Below are 16,615 nucleotides of genomic sequence, written 5' to 3' on the forward strand. Positions count from 1 at the left end.
ACTCATTGGAAGAGTGTTGGTATGGAGACTCTGGGTAGCCAATTAAGGAGCCTCTCCTCACTTTGAAAACCCAGATGTTGGTGCTTCTCTTTCTGGTAGCTATGAATGTATAGCTTTTGTCAGACAGATAGAAGCCTGCCTGCTGATTTCTGTTATTTTGTTCTGTTTATATAACTTCTGCTTGTAATTTGTTTGTGTTTTCTCTGAAGTTCAGGGTGCTGACTTTTCCCCCTGAACTAAGTGAATGATATATGTATCTTTATTTAAAGTGAGATTGCAAACCCTATAAAGTTGCTTTTCTTAGAAAAGCAGATCAAAGAAACTGTGCTAGTAGCCCTCCTGTGTGCTGGTGTTGTTGGTCTTACACAGCCACAGCAGTGGCAAGTAGCATTGTCATTACATCATCCTACTTGTCATTTCTTACAGCACAATAATATTCCATTACAATCATACAATCGTATATTCCCCAGTTGATGGGCATCTCTTTGATTTCCAATTCTTAGCCACCACAAAAGGGCTGCTATAAATATTTTTGTACAAATAGGTAATTTCCCCCCTTTTTCGATGTCTTTGGGATGTAGACATAGCAGTGGTGTTTCCACAATCCGGCTAGCAGCTTCTGTGGGGTTGTAAGATCCACCCACAGCTTCTGTGGGGGTGTAAGATCCACCCACAGCCAGCACCCAGAAAGCTGCCAACAGCACAGGTTCTTTCGATCCGCTTAAATAAGGAAAGTAAGGCGAAGGGGTTGACAAGTTTACTTTTAATTCAACATACAAACAGCATTCACTTAGTTCAGGGGAAAAATCCAGCACCCTGAACTTCAGAATAAAATACAAACAAGTTACAAATATCAACAGACAGACCCAATACAATTCATAGTTACCAACATCTAGGTTCAGCATGGGAGCTCAGAACAAGGGCTGGCCCAGAGTCACATGCCACCACTGCTGTAAAGAGGAGCTCCAAAGAACAGACAGCTAACCCCTGGTTTTTATATCTTTTTCAGCGTTTAGGGGTGAGTCATACATGCGACTCACCCATGTGACCTAGAATCGTCACAGAGGCAGACTTAAACTCATGTGGTCTAAAAGCCTCTGATCTCCCAGACATGTAAACTAGGCCCTCCCTGGAGTTAGCCCCACCTTGGGCCCCACCTTAGTTGCCAATCCACACCCACTAAGGTTTTACACCTAATAGGGGTTGGGCCTGGGGCTTAGCACCTAGTAAGACTCAATCAAAGACACTGAATTAATCAAAGGAAACAAAGGCCAAACTCTTCAAGGGCACTTGTTGAACGAAGTGCTAAGGAGCCCATTTTGATTACCAACACAAGTGGTATTGTGGGATCAAAAGATAGGCACAGTTTTATAGCCCTTTGGGTAAATAAATTATGACTTAACATGTTACTAGTATCAATAACATTTTTACAGTAGCTGCTTTCCCAATATATCTGTTCTCCCTCATCCACACAGAGAGCCAAACTTCTCAACACAGAATAAAAAAAGAAATGGAAAAAAGCAGCCCAGTAAAACTGGACACACCAACCAAGTCCAAAATTACCTAATTATTCTTGATAACTATATGCTAAGCTTGGTAATTTCTGTACTTCTGACAGATAATAAATTTCTTCTAGATTTGGCATCCTGGAATCACTGAATGATAGAATTTAGATTTGGAACAGACCTCAGGGGTAATGATCTAGTTCATCTCAGACCCAAAAAGAACCCCACTATAAATATGACAAGTGGTCATTCAGTGCACTCTTGAGGCCCTCCAGGGAGGACAGAAGCAATTAGCCTCATCCTGCTTATCATTCTGTAAACAGAATTCTAAGAAAGTTTCTCTTATTAATCTCAGTCTGTATAGGTTACTTTTTTGTCTTCCAATAATTGTTGTTCATTCTTTATTTTCTTTATTTTCCTTTTTTTAGGTTTTTTTATTAAGATTTTTTATTTTAGTTTACAACACTCAGTTCCACATGATTTTGAGTTCCAGATTTTCTTCCCGCCCACCCCCCCTCCTTCCCCAAGATGGCATGGAATCTGATATATCTTCTACATATAACTTTACATTAAACTTATTTACACAATAGTCAAGTTGTAAAGAAGAATTATGAGCAATGGAAAGAATAATGAGAAAGAAGAAACAAAAACAAAAGCAACAAAAAAAACCAAAAACAAAAGACAAAAAAAGGAGAGAAAATAGTTTGCCTCAATCTGCATTCAGACTCCATAGTTCTTTTTCTGGATGTAGATAGCTCTCTCCATCATGAGTCCTTTGGAGTTGTCTTTGAACGTTGTATTGCTGAGAAGAGTCAAGTCTATCAAGGTTAGTCATCACAGAATCAATATATTTGTGGTTGTGTATAATGTTCTCCTAGTTCTGCTCTGCTCACTCAGCATTATATCATGTAGACTTTTCCAGGTTATTATGAAGTCTGTATCTTCCCCGTTTCTTACAGCACAATAGTATTCCATTACATTCATATCCCACAACTTGTTCAGCCATTCCCCAATTGATGCACATCCCCTTGATTTCCCATTCTTTGCTACTACAGAAAAGAGAGGCTATAAATATTTTTGTACATACAGGTCCTTTTTCCACTTGTGTGATCTCTTTGGGATACAGCCCTAGAAATGGTATTGCTGGGTGAAAGGGTATGGACATTTCAAAAAAATTATTTATTTATTTAATATGTTTGGTTTTCAGCATTGATTTTGACAAGAGTTTGAATTATAAATTTTCTCCACATTTCTACCCTCCCCCAACTCCAAGATGGCATATATTCTGATTTCCCCTTTCCCCAGTCAGCCCTCCCTTCTGTCACCCCACTCCCCCCATCCCCTTTTCCCTTACTTTCTTGTAGGGCAAGATAGATTTCTATGCCCCATTGCCTGTATATCTTATTTCCCAGCTGCATGCAAAAACTTTTTTTTGAGCATCTGCTTTAAAAATTTTAAGTTCCAAATTCTCTCCCCTCTTCCCTCCCCACCCACCCTCCCTAAGAAGGCAAGCAATTCAACATAGGCCATATGTGTATCATTATGCAAAACCTTTCCACAATACTCATGTTGTGAAAGACTAACTATATTTTGCTCCTTTTTATCCTATCCCCCTTTATCCAATTTTTTCCCTTGACCCTGTCACTTTTCAAAAGTGTTTGCTTTTGATTACTTTCTCCCCCATCTGCCCTCCATTCTATTGTCCCCCTCCACCGCTTTTTATCTCCTTCCTCCTTCTTTCCTGTGGGGTAAGATACCCAATTGAGTGTGCATGTTATTCCCTCCTCAGGTCAAATCCTATGAGAGCAAGATTCACTCATTCCCCCTCACCTGCCCCCTCTTCCCTTCCTACAGAACTGCTTTTTCTTGCCACTTTTATGTGAGATAATTTACTCCATTCTATCTCTTCCTTTCTCCTTCTCTCAATATATTCCTCTCTCATCCCTTAATTTTATTTTATTTTTTTAGATATCATCCCTTCATATTCAACTCACCCTGTGCCCTCCGTCTATATATGTATATGTATATATATGTATATGTATGTATATATATACATATATACACATATATATACATATATATATATATATATATATATATATATATATATATATATATATATGTATGTGTATATTCCCTTCAGCTACCCTAATACTGTGGTCTCATGAATCATACACATCATCTTTCCATGTAGGAATGTAAACAAAACAGTTCAACTTTAGTAAGTCCATTATGATTTCTCTTTCTTGTTTACCTTTTTATGCTTCTCTTGATTCTTGTGTTTGAAAGTCAAATTTTCTATTCAGCTCTGGTCTTTTCACTGAGAAAGCTTGAAAGTCCTCTATTTTATTGAAAATCCATATTTTGCCTTGGAGCATGATACTCAGTTTTGCTGGGTAGGTGATTCTTGGTTTTAATCCTAGCTCCATTGACCTCCGGAATATCATATTCTAAGCCCTTTGATCCCTTAATGTAGAAGCTGCTAGATCTTGTGTTACTGATTATGTTTCCACAATACTCAAATTGTTTCTTTCTGGCTGCTTGCAGTATTTTCTCCTCGATCTGGGAGCTCTGGAATTTGGTGACAATATTCCTAGGAGTTTTCTTTTTGGGATCCTTTTCAGGAAGCGATCGATGGATTTTTCAATTTCTATTTTGCCCTCTGGCTTTAGAATATCAGGGCAGTTCTCCTTGATAATTTCTTGAAAGATGATATCTACGCTCTTTTTTGATCATGGCTTTCAGGTAGTCCAATAATTTTTAAATTATCTCTCCTGGATCTATTTTCCACGTTAGTTTTTTTTTTCCAATGAGATATTTTACATTGTCTTCCATTTTTTCATTCCTCTGGTTCTGTTTTATAATATCTTGATTTCTCATAAAGTCACTAGCTTCCACTTGCTCTGATCTAATTTTTAAGGTAGTATTTTCTTCAGTGGTCTTTTGGACCTCCTTTTCTATTTGGCTAATTCTGCCTTTCAAGGCATTCTTCTCCTCATTGGCTTTTTGGAGCTCTTTTGCCTTTTGAGTTAGTCTATTTTTTAAAGCGTTATTTTCTTCAGTATTTTTTTGGGTCTCCTTTAACAAGTCATTAACTTGTTTTTCATGGTTTTCTCACATCACTCTCATTTCTCTTCCCAGTTTTTCCTCTACTTCTCTAACTTGCTTTTCCAAATCCTTTTTGAGCTCTTCCATGGCCTGAGACCAGTTATTGTTCTTCTTGGAGGCTTTTGAGCAGACTCTTTGACTTTGTTGACTTCTTCTGGCTGTATGTTTTTGTCTTCTTCATCCCCAAATAAAGATTTCAAAGTCTGAGTCTGAATCTGAGTCCATTTTTGCTGCCTGGCGATGTTCCCAGCCAACTCACTTGACCCTTGAATTTTTCATTGGGGTATGACTGCTTGTAGAGTAGAGAGTACTTGTCCCAAACTTGAGGGGCTGCACTGTTGTTTTCAGAGCTATTTCTACACAGCAAGCTCTGCTGAACCAGCGCTCCTCCTCCCCCAAGAACCACCAACCCGGACTGGACTCAGATCTAAGCAGTCTCTGCACTCCCGCTTGGATCCGCCACTTATTTCCTCCCACCAGGTGGGCCTGGGGCCAGAAGCAACTGCAGCTGTGGTTCTGTAGCTGCACCTCCTCCGCTGTCCCTGGGGTGGTGGCCGAACTGTGATCTCCCTTCACCCTGTCCCCCGCAGTTTTTCCCAGTAGCTTTCTCTGTTCTCTTTGGTGTTTGTGGGTTGAGAAGTCTGGCAACTGCCACAACTCACTGATTCAGGGCACTAGGGCCTGTTCTGCCTGGCTTCCAGTCTAGTTGGTCTGGGTGCAGCCTGTGCTGGGCTCTACTCTGCTCCCAGCCCCATGCGATAGACCTTACCTGGTGACCATCCAGGCTGTCTTGGCCTGGAGCCCTGCTTCCCTCTGCTATTCCGTGGCTTCTATAGGTCTAGAATTTGTTCAGAGCCATTTTTATAGGTGTTTGGAGGGTCCTGGGGGAGAGCCCTAGGCAAGTCCCTGCTTTCCAGCCACCATCTTGGCTCCACCCCCTCAGTATGCACATTTTTTTTATAGCCCTTTGGGAATAGTTCCAAATTGCTCTTCAGAATGGCTGGATCAGTTCACAACTCTACCAGCAATGTAAGTGTTCCAATTTTCCCACATCCTCTCCCGCATTTATCATTTTCCTGTTTTGTCATGTTAGCCAATCTGACTGGAGAGATGTGGTACCTAAGAGTTATTTTGATTTGCATTACTCTAATCAATAGTGATTTAGAGCATTTTTTCATATGCCTATAGATATCTTTAATTTGTTCCTCTGAAAACTGCCTGTTCATATACTTTGACCATTTCTCAATTGGGAAATGACTTGTATTCCTATAAATTTGGCTCAGTTTTCTGTATATTTTAGAGATGAGATGCTAGTTGTAAATATTTTCTCCCAATTTTCTGCTTCCCTCCTAATCTTTGTTGCATTGGCTTTGTTTATACAAAACATTTCAATTTAAAATAATCAAAATTATTAATTTTGCATTTTGTAATGCTCCCCACCTCTTGTGTCATGAATTCTTTGCTTTCCCATAAATCTGATAGGTAAGCTATTCCTTACTCTCCCAAACTGCTTATATTATCAGCCTTTATTCCTAAATCATGAACCCATTTTGACTTTATTTTGGTATATGGTGTAAGATATTGGTCTATGTCCAGTTTCTGCCCTACCATTTTCTAATTTTCCCGGCAGTTTTTGTGAAATAATGAATTCTTAGCCTAGAAGCTGGATTCTTTGGGTTTATCAAGGAGTAGATTGCTATAGTCATTGACTACTCCGTCTTGTGTACCTAACCTATTCCACTGATCCATGACTTTGTTTCTTAGCCAGTACCAAGTAGTTTCGATGACTGCTGCTTCATAGTACACTTTAATATCTGGTATGGCTTTGGCCACCTTTTCTAGGATTTCTTTTCATTAATTCCCTAGATATTCTAGACCTCTTATTCTTTCAGATGGATTTTGTTACTATTTTATCCAGCTCTGTAAAATAATTTTTTGGTAGTTTGATTCTTTATTTTTAAAGAGTCTTGACTCATGTATGAATTGGATTTGAGTGAGGCAGAGGTGCACAAAGTCATCAGCCTATCTCTTCTGGAATCATCAATGTCTAGTGGTAAGCTAAAAAGTCAGGATCGCTAATGTTAGCCCAGGATGCAATGGATGACCTTGGCATCTTTGATGTCTGATCAAGCTCTAAGTGCTCCACAGTGCCTCCTTCAGCTGCCTTCATGGTCACTGTAACAAACTCAAATCTAGACTCAGACATGTACTAAATGGGTAAATCGCTTAACCTTGTTCCCCTCAGTTTCCTCATCTGTCAAATGAGCTGGAGAAAGAAATGATAAACCACTCCAGTATCTTTGTCAAGAAAACCCCAAAGAGCGTCATGAAGAGCTGGACACAGCTGAAAGTGACTGAACGACAACAACATTGGAGTACACACACACATATATGTATATATGTAAAAGTGTGTCATACTTTTAATCTGAATGATTAACATTTTCTTTATCATATTCTTAAGTCTAGACAGTCAACAAAATAATACATCAAATCCTGATTTGTAGTATTTGAAGATTTTCAAGTTGTAAACATACACATTAAAGATTTAAGTCAGCTCTTGAGAGCATACGTGAACTGACTCCAGCAAATCCCCGTATTCAATTATAAAATCGTCTGATTCCAAATACCAGTGTAAATGGAAAAATACAACCAAATTCCCTGAATGTGTCCAAAAAGTCACATTTGGCACAATGTAGATTTGACTTACATTTTCAGAAGAGGACCTTGTTGCAAAGAGCAAGATGAAAGATAGCTTGATGTGATGCTACAACAACCAATAGCATCCAGGAAATGGACTGGTAGGATGGGTGCTCTCCAGCTACTGTTGCATTCTTTTGAGGCTGACTTAAATGGTATCTCTGTCTCACCTCCTTTTAATTTCTGGGAGAGCAAACTCCTTCTATGTGGAATTTATTTTGATGACTCCTTTTTATTTTCTCCTTGATATGATTTCATCAGATGAGGATGGGACAGAAAAAGAACTGGTGCCAGGGAAGGAGCTATAATAAAAAATACAATTGTCATGTGGATACATCTAAGATTTATGATAAAGCACAAGGATTCCATGAATCCATGTTGCATGAACTCTGGGTAGTTTGACCATAAGAAATTATTTAGGTGGCAATGAAATCTTGCTGTTACCAAGATTCTCTGCTTTAATCCTCTTCAGTTCAGCCCTGCAGCTGATCTAGCTGCTTTTGCGTACTTGACAACAGCATCCTATTTATTTGTTTGCAGCAGAAATGGATCACTTGGTGCAATCTGGTAATTGCATCATCTCTCCGAGGTCAGGCAGATGAATGGTGATAATATGGTGGGTTTTTCTGGTTGCTGATGTAAAGTGCTTCTAAGTGCTTAGCGAAAACACAAGCAAAACAACTTGGAGTAAAAGACCCACTGGGTGGCCAGTGCGAAGAGAACTATTCACAGGTTAATTTATTTCAAATTACTCCCAGGAAATCCAGTTCATCCAAACAAATCCCAGGTCCTGACGGTGGGTGGAAGGTTGTGCGACTATACAGCAGCCATAAAATGTGAAATATTGTGGAGCCTGGGAAGGCAGTTTCTAGGGATCTAATGACTGTTTAAATTATTATAGAATGTAAACTCATCAGATGACATCTAATCCAGCCATATTTTTCCTAATTATTCCTTTCTGGCAGGGTTTACTTTCCCATCAGCGCTGGATTACAGAGCTTTCAGCTGGCACTTTTGGAGGGTGATTTGCTGCTAATGATGAGAGTCAAAGCTGTTTATGGTTGTTTACCAAAGGATCATCAGTCTTTCAAGGCAGAGAGATGCTGTGTGTGTAGTTCTCCCTTCCCAAACAGCCAAATTGTTAGAATTCCATAAAGAGGTTAATGATGCTGTCTTTGCTTAATGATATTAACAATATAGGTGCTATAACAATAACATCAATTAGGTATATTCCTCATAAAGAGCAATTATGGATGCTAATTTTGATTAGTGTGTTCTCATAGGCAAAAGGATATACAAAGCAGAGTATAGCAGAAAAAATATTGGACTGAGTGGTAAAAGACCTGGATTCTAATCCTTGCTCTTCCTCTTGACTAACTAAATAATCATGGACACCACATTCCTGAAGTGAGAACAGACTAGAGGAGTGGAATGAGCATGGTATACTGGAAAGAGTATTGGATTTGGATCCAGATACCCAGGTTTGAATCCTGACTCTGACAAGTCACTTAATTTTCCTGGGTCTTAGTTTCCTCATCTGTAAAATGAGGGTGTTCCTTTTCATTTTACATTTATGATTCAATGATCCTATGACCCTCCATCTCTTGAAGCACTAGTATTCTGAAGCTATTTGGAGTCATAGAAGCAGCTTTCTGGATAACTGGTACCCAGGTTCTGGGCATTGTAGAAAGAACACTGGACATGTAGTCCAGACTTTAGGAGGAGTTAGAAATCCTTACTTCTCCAATTATTAGCTGTGTGGCAGGGGAAAAGTTCACACTCTCTCAGTGTCTCAGTTTCTTTCTTTCTTTTTTTTTATAAAATGGGGATAATGGTTCTTTTAAAAAGCATTATATTTATTTTTAACATTCTTTTTTATTTTGAGCTCCAAATTCTCTCCCTCCCTCTAGCTACTACTCCCCCACCAACTGAGAAGGCAAGCAATATGATACCTGTTATACATGTGGAATCATGTAAACATTTTTCCATTTTAGAAAGAAAAATGAAAAAAAATGAAAAAAATATGCTTCAATCTGTACTTAGAGTTCATCATTTCTTTCTCTGGAGGTGGATAGCATTTTCATTATGTGCCCTAAGATACCTAAGTTGTGGGTCATTATTTTAATTACAGTAGGTAAGTCTTTCACAGTTGATCATTGTTACAATATTGCTGTTACTATGTACAATGTTCTCCTGCTTCTGCTCACTTCACTTTGCATTGGTTCATATGAGTCTTCCCAAGTTTTTCCGAAACTATCCTCTTTGTCGTTTCTTATAGCACAATAGTATTCCATCACAACCATATACCATAACTTGTTTAGCCATTCCCCAACTGATGCGTAGGGGTTAATAATTATTGAACTCATGAACTTCAGAGTGTTGTTTGTGGAAAGACCTTAAAGACTTTGCTTTCATTTGCCTGAGAATCCTTTCTAATAACAGCGACAGTAATTCTTCTGTGCTTTAGTACATAGTTTAATGCAAGTCATTCCTCTGCTCTGATACCTCATTTCCTTATTTTGTAAAATAGAAATCAGAATATCTGCATTTCTACCTCATGGGTAGTTAATAGGAAAGTGCTCTGTAAATGTCAAAAAGTTGTAGAGATGTGTGTTGTTTATTACAACATGGTTGAATGAGTTTCTGTAGCCCATTGTATCGATCACTCTGGTAAAGAGGCTCTTCTACCTTAGCTGGATGTCTTCTTGGATAACAGACAAAGAGTATATGACCAGGATCAACCTCATGAATCCTTTCTAGCTTGGTAGGACCTACCAGATTTTGTCTTTCTTCACATAGCTTTTGATAATAATAGCTAGCACTTATATAGTACTTCAAGGTTTGCAAAGTACTTTGTGAACGTTATCTCATTTTATCCTCACAATGATCTTGAGAGGTAGATGTTAATGTGGTCCTCATTTTACAAGTGAGGAAACTGAGGCAGATAAAGGTTAAGTGATTTGTTCAGGGTCACATAGCTAGCGAGTGTCTGAGGCTGGATTTGAACTTGGGTCTTTTTGACTGTAGGTCCAGCACTCTATACACTGCACTACCTTGAACCCAGGGGTCATTTCCATGGCTCAGTAACATTTTGGATTAGGATGTTAGTAGAGGTGTAAACCTCAAGATGGTATGTCAGTGTGAGCTATAATAATAGCTTCAGTTTAGCTAAGAGTAAAGGAGCACTGAACAATAGTGGTTTCATTTTTCCCCCTTACAGACAACCTTGAAATAAAGGAAAATGCAAAATAGAGACCCTTAAACAACCAAAACAAAAAATGCTCACATTATTTTTGTTTAACCTCCTTCCACTTTTGAAGTGATGGTTATAGAATGGCAGAAAAGATAGTTGAGGGTACTAAAAATAACACAGTTTTAAGATGATCTCTAAACCTGAACTTGATTATTGGCATACTAAATGTGAGATCTTTGCCCAGTGACCAGCAAGTAGTCACATTATTGGAGGAACCTAATCACTTCAATCTTGACATTCTCATCATAAAGGAAACCAGAAGACAAAAGGAGCCATATGGAAAGATGGTATATAAGCTTTCTTTTGAGAGTCACTCCCCCCATAAGCTGGTGGAGTTGGTTTTGCTGTGCATCTAAAAACAAGAAAAAATTTCATGGGGTACCTGGTCATCTGGCATTGCAGTACTCATGATGAGTATTTACAAAGAGATATCCAGGAAGATAGTTGCAACATCTGTTGCAGGGCATGATAAGGTAGAATATTCTAATAAAAACCTGATAAGACCCTTCATATTAAATCAACATATGCTTTGATAGTTTTTTTGGACTGAATCTGTGATTCAACAGCAAAAGGAGTTCTTACTGAAAAAATTCCTTTACCAATGCAGATTAGTACCTTCTCTGCACTTAGTGACTCAATTGCAAAGGAAGGCATAGAGGAGGATGGTGAAAAATGTGTTGGAACATATGACTCAGGATTAAGAAATTCAAAGGACTAAAAGCTTGTAGAATGTGTGTATATATCATTCATTTATTTGTCCATTCAACAAGCATTTATTAAGTGCCTACTATGTGTCAGGCATTGTGTTTAAGCATAGGGAATACAGAGACAACAATTAAATGAAAGAATCATGTCCTTATAGCATGAATAGTTTTTCGAAGAAGAAATTCAGGAGCATTGCGATCACATAAAAAACAACACACAAAATGAAATTGACTATGTCGTAATGGGTAAGAAGCAAGTATGTATTGATGTGACAGTCATTTCCAAGTTAGCAGTCTCTGCATTCTCAGACCATTGACTTGTTAGAGCAAAGATCAAAATCAATACCAAATTATGAGAAAAGATTAAAATGAGAATATAAAAATAGGCTCAATTAGAATGATCTAACCTGGCCTATTTAAATACCCTATTAATGAGGAAAAATGGATAGATAAAATAAAGATATTGAAACAGATGATCAAAGTTAGGATAACAAAGTTAAGAAAGTCAATCACCAGAAGAAGGCCAAGTAGCTTAGAAACTGTCTTGGATACTTATTATTTGTATAACCTTGGGCAGATCTTTCCCGGGCCACAGTTTCTTTATATAAAATAAAGATATTGGACCAGATGGCCTCTGAGATCTCTTCTAGCTTTAGATTTATCATCCTATGATCTTAAAATTCTTGACCACCTTGACAAGTAGAAGATATGGCAAACAAGGGCAGCATCAGTGTAGAATATAATTCATTTGTAAAACTTTCCTGAGAATGGCAGAAGATTATGAATAGAATCACCTCAAAAAACAGTAAGAAGTGGTGGAACTAGTTTATAGAAAGCTTGTTGAAAGACACAATGAAGCCATATCATAATATGAACCCATGATCATTTGAATCATAACCAGGATTTTTTTTTGTGTGTGTGTGCCCAGGGCTAGTATAAAAAACTGAATTTTGAGAAATGGAATCAATTACATCTTCTGTTGAGGGGCATAGAGAGGGACAGTACACTTTAGTGGTGTGAGACCAGAGGCCCTGGAATGCCTGTGCAAGGAGGTTACCATATGCAGAATAGGAAGCAAAGTGGGCTCACAGAGGAGCTCACCCCAATGTGCCATCAAAGAGCTTCCTATTTTAGCAGATTATCTTGCAAACTAGGCACTAAGCTCTGTTGTTCTAAAGCTTTCTAATAAAAGGTTTAAAAGTTTTTTTTTAAACTTTATCTTTCTCAATCTCTCTCTCTCGTTGATAATGAAATGCAAGTGTTGTTAGTACCCTTATAGATTTGGTGCCCTAGTTACTGTTGATAACATTTCAGGCTTAAACTGGAAGGAAGACAACAAACAGATAAAAAACCAAATGTAACCAAATGGTCACATTTCAGTAAACAAACTTTTGTACCTATCACTGGAACCTACCACACATGGATACTAACACCATAGTTCCTGGTGTGCTGCATGAGCAAGTAGAATGTCGCTGAAAAAAAATAAAGACGACAAGAGCAACTGGATCAGATCAGTTGTGTACTGAGAAGGTCTGAGAGGTAGGTACCACAATTTTGGGAGCACTGAGGTATGTGTTCTCAAGATAGTGAGAAGTGGAAGATACAAGGTACCTAGAAAAATAATAGGTATAATTACTACCAAAAAAGCTAATGGAGAATACATCAATAAATACTCATTCATATGCTTATTTTTCCATCTCTAAAAATATTTATATGACTAATCTATGCATGTATGGAAATATCTTTGGTGGAGTTATGGCAAGGGAGCAGATAAGTTTTCACACATAATTTTCTATAACACACTCCATCTTTACTATTCCATATTTAATTGAAAGGTATAGAGAATGTAACATCTTAATGGTTTTTGTTTTTTTGGTGATTTGTATTTCATTTGATGGATCTAATGTGACTTAAAGTTTTTCCTCCAACACGTTAAAATCATACAAAATTCCTTGAAAGACAGAGCAATAAAGATAAACTGTTCTATGATCTTCTAATTATTAATATCATACATAGAAAGGGAGTGATAAACTAATTAAAGTTGCTTGCCATCATCATAGAGGGAAAATGCCTGAATGGAGAGAGAACACGAAGCATCCACAGAACCAGTCTAGCCCAAACCTGAAATTTGGACCAAACTGAATAGTAATCAAGACACTCAATAAGAAACTACAACAAGTGACTTTTTCTTCCAATCCAGAACTGTGCAAAAATTTAGTTAGAAGCCCATGGGTGTAAGGCAATTGGCTTTTGTCAGTATAAGCGAACAAGTTTGTAGCCTCAAAATATAACCAGAGAAAAACCAGGGCTCTGAGTTAGAATGGAAAATCCCACTTGAGAAAGTCCCAAGGTAGTTAGAAACCCATAGGGATGTTGGAAGCCCCAGTGAGTAGCAACAAACATTGTGGCACGGCATTGCTCAGACTGGAACCACCGAGATGCCTGAAGACTCCAAGTTTTTAAGCACTCTATCTTGAGATGCCATAGAGCACTCTGGACATCTAGTATTTTGGAAGATTGGGAGAGGGGAGAAGAGAGGAGGTGAAGGTCAGTACGGGAACTCAGCTGACCCAGGACAAGACCTCGTGGGGTTGACTCCCCTCCCTTCCCCCCAAAGTATAACAGAGGGTGGAGCCTGGCCCTGGCACAAAGCTTCAATTCGGGAACTAAAGCTGGAGAGACGAGTAAACCAAAAAAGGAAAAAAAACCAGTATAAAAATTATTATAGATCTAGAGCTGTCTCAAAATACAGTTATGGAGAAAGTAACTCCATAACAACGGCAAGCGAAGATTCACAGGGATAAGTGATTTTCCACAAGTAATACATGAATAATTAGAAGAAATGAAAAAAAAACAAAATAAAAGCTCTGGAGAAAGGAATTGGAAGGAGAAAAAAATAGCTTATGAGAGAAATTGATAAACCTCCCCCAAAGAATAGACTCCTTGAAAACCATTGTTTTGGAAAATATACATTGCAGAATTCAAGTGGAAGAGAGATTTCCTATAGAATGTATATGGCTCACGAATGATGTGTTAATTGTATCAAATTACAGAACATTAAGCCCTTGTTCAGTCATTTTTTTCAGCTGCATTTGACTCTTTGTGACCCCATTTAGGGTTTTCTTGGTGGATACTTAAGCAGTTTGCCATTTCCTTCTTCAGATCATTTTACAGACGAGGAGCTAAGGCAAGCAAGGTTAAGTGACTTGTGCAGGGTCACACAGCTAGTAAGTGTCTGAGGCCAGATTTGAACTCAGGATGATGCATCTTCCTAACTTCTGGCCCTGCACTCTAGTCACTGCTCCACTTAGCTGCCTCTTCCCAGTGTATACACCTTACTTATTATGAAATTACCATTTATTACAGCAATAATGGTAACTGACCCATTCTTCGGTGATCAAACTGTTATGATAGTTGAGAAAAGTCAAGTGTTCTCATCACTCTTGAAATCTGGGGTAGCCATAGCCTGAGTTACTGTTTTCAGAGAGATTAAAAGGTATGGAAGAAGAAAATGTTAGAGCAAAAGCCCTCCTTTTTTTTTCAGAAGGAGAAACTAAGGTTTAGGGAGGTAATATACCTTGCCCTCAGTTGCACATTTAATTAATGGCAGAACTTAAACTGGAACCTGTTTCTCTTGAATCTTAATCAAAGAACCCCTTCTTGATATTCTCTTTTCTCTATGTTTCCACAATTTTACTCTATACTGATTCTCCTCCTACTTATATGCCCACTCCTCAATCTCCTTTGCTGAATCTTCATCCATGTCATTCTCATTAATGGTGGGTGAACCCCAGGGCTCTGTCCTGGACCTTCCTCTTTTCTTCCTCTATACTGCTTCACTTGATCTCTATCAGATCCCATGGATTAACATACCTCTAATCCTTTCTAATCCTAAATTCATGCCTTTTCTCTTATCTACACTGGGTGCCCTTCAGTGGGAATTATCTGATAGATTGCAAAACTGAGCTAGATGCCTGGGGTGCATGGAGGAACAAAGCCGTCCCTTGGAGGAGAAGGGGGATTCCAAAGGAGGACACCGAAGTGGAACTTCGTCTCCTTTACACACTAAGACTGAAATGTTTCATTCTTTTTTTTTAAATTTTGTATTATTTTATTCAAAGTTCTCAGAGGCTGTTTACTTTTTCTTCTCCACATCTTGCTCTGCAGCCTTCTTGGCTCGTTTTGCCCGGATTCCAAAGAGAGGGGCATTGGCCTGGGCCATTTGAAGACTAGCTAATGCCTTGAAATTCTTCTCATCTTCAGTAATGACGTGAGCTTTCTCTTTCTTGTAGACATTTCTGATGGGCAAAACTGGTCCTGTAAGTTGGGTTGCCAACTTGAGTTCTTCAGCAGAGCTATCTCCCTTCTTGGGTGCAGATGGTTTCCTTGGGAAGAGGATCAGTTTGGAACGATATTCTTTCAGGCGCTGCACGTTTGCCTGGAGAGACTCTATAGACTTATTCCGGCGTCGAGGGTCCACAGAGATACCAATAGTCCGTGCCACTTTTTTATGAATACCAGCCACCCGAAGCTCTTCCAAGCTGAATCCTCTACCAGCACGTACTTTGGTGTGGTATCGGACAGTAGGGCACCTCATGATGGGCCGGATAGGACCAGATGCAGGGCGAGGAGCAATTCGACTGGCTTTTGCTTGACGGGCCTTTCGCCTTCTTATCTTCCTAGCTGGCTAGCTAAACCATGTGGCAACTCGTCTTTGCCCGTCTTTGTGGAAATGGGGCTTCAGAATCATGCCATGTCGGCTGGGCGCCATGGCTGCTTAGAGCCCTCCTCACCCGCACCTCAGCCGATCGGAAAGGAAAGCAGCGTCCTGAAGCCGAAACGTTTCATTCTTTACTTAATCTGTGTGTGTGTGTGTGTGTGTGTGTGTGTGTGTGTGTGTGTGTGTGTTTGTGTATATGCATATGTGTGCACACGCCTGTCTTATGACAGCTGGGTCCTTTGTAGACCTCATATTGTTTAATAATCCAATACAGAGCTAAGTCGTAAATAACAGCAGACTGAGAAAGAAATGCTAGGAAATATAGAGGAGGGATTCATTGGCTTTCCTTGTACTCAGGCCTTTATTGTCACTAATCTGTGTTTGCTGGGGCAGGGGAGGTGGGGGATTGCCGTCTCCTGATACTGTATTAGATCCTTCCTGGAATTCTGGAAGTACTCAGAATGCTTACATTCCATGGGATCATCAGGCCAGCTTCATGGCCAGAACTATGAGGAGGAGAAGGGATGGGCTCCTCTGCATGCAAAGGCAGCATCTGAAGCTTATGAAGAAGGAGCTGAGCACCGGGAGATGTCAGCAAGAGCATTGGCTAAGTGAAAATATCTTTGGG

The 16,615-nt window shown here is 39.1% G+C and overlaps 1 pseudogene; it reads right to left on the reverse strand.

The window, feature by feature from the left end:
- Nucleotides 1-15,402: 15,402 nt before the first annotated feature.
- On the reverse strand, nt 15,403-16,038 carry LOC118848604 (annotated as a pseudogene).
- Between the last annotated feature and the right edge of the window lie 577 nt (nt 16,039-16,615).

This window comes from Trichosurus vulpecula, chromosome 4, assembly GCF_011100635.1.
Source record: "Trichosurus vulpecula isolate mTriVul1 chromosome 4, mTriVul1.pri, whole genome shotgun sequence".
NCBI classification, from domain to species: Eukaryota; Metazoa; Chordata; class Mammalia; order Diprotodontia; family Phalangeridae; genus Trichosurus; species Trichosurus vulpecula.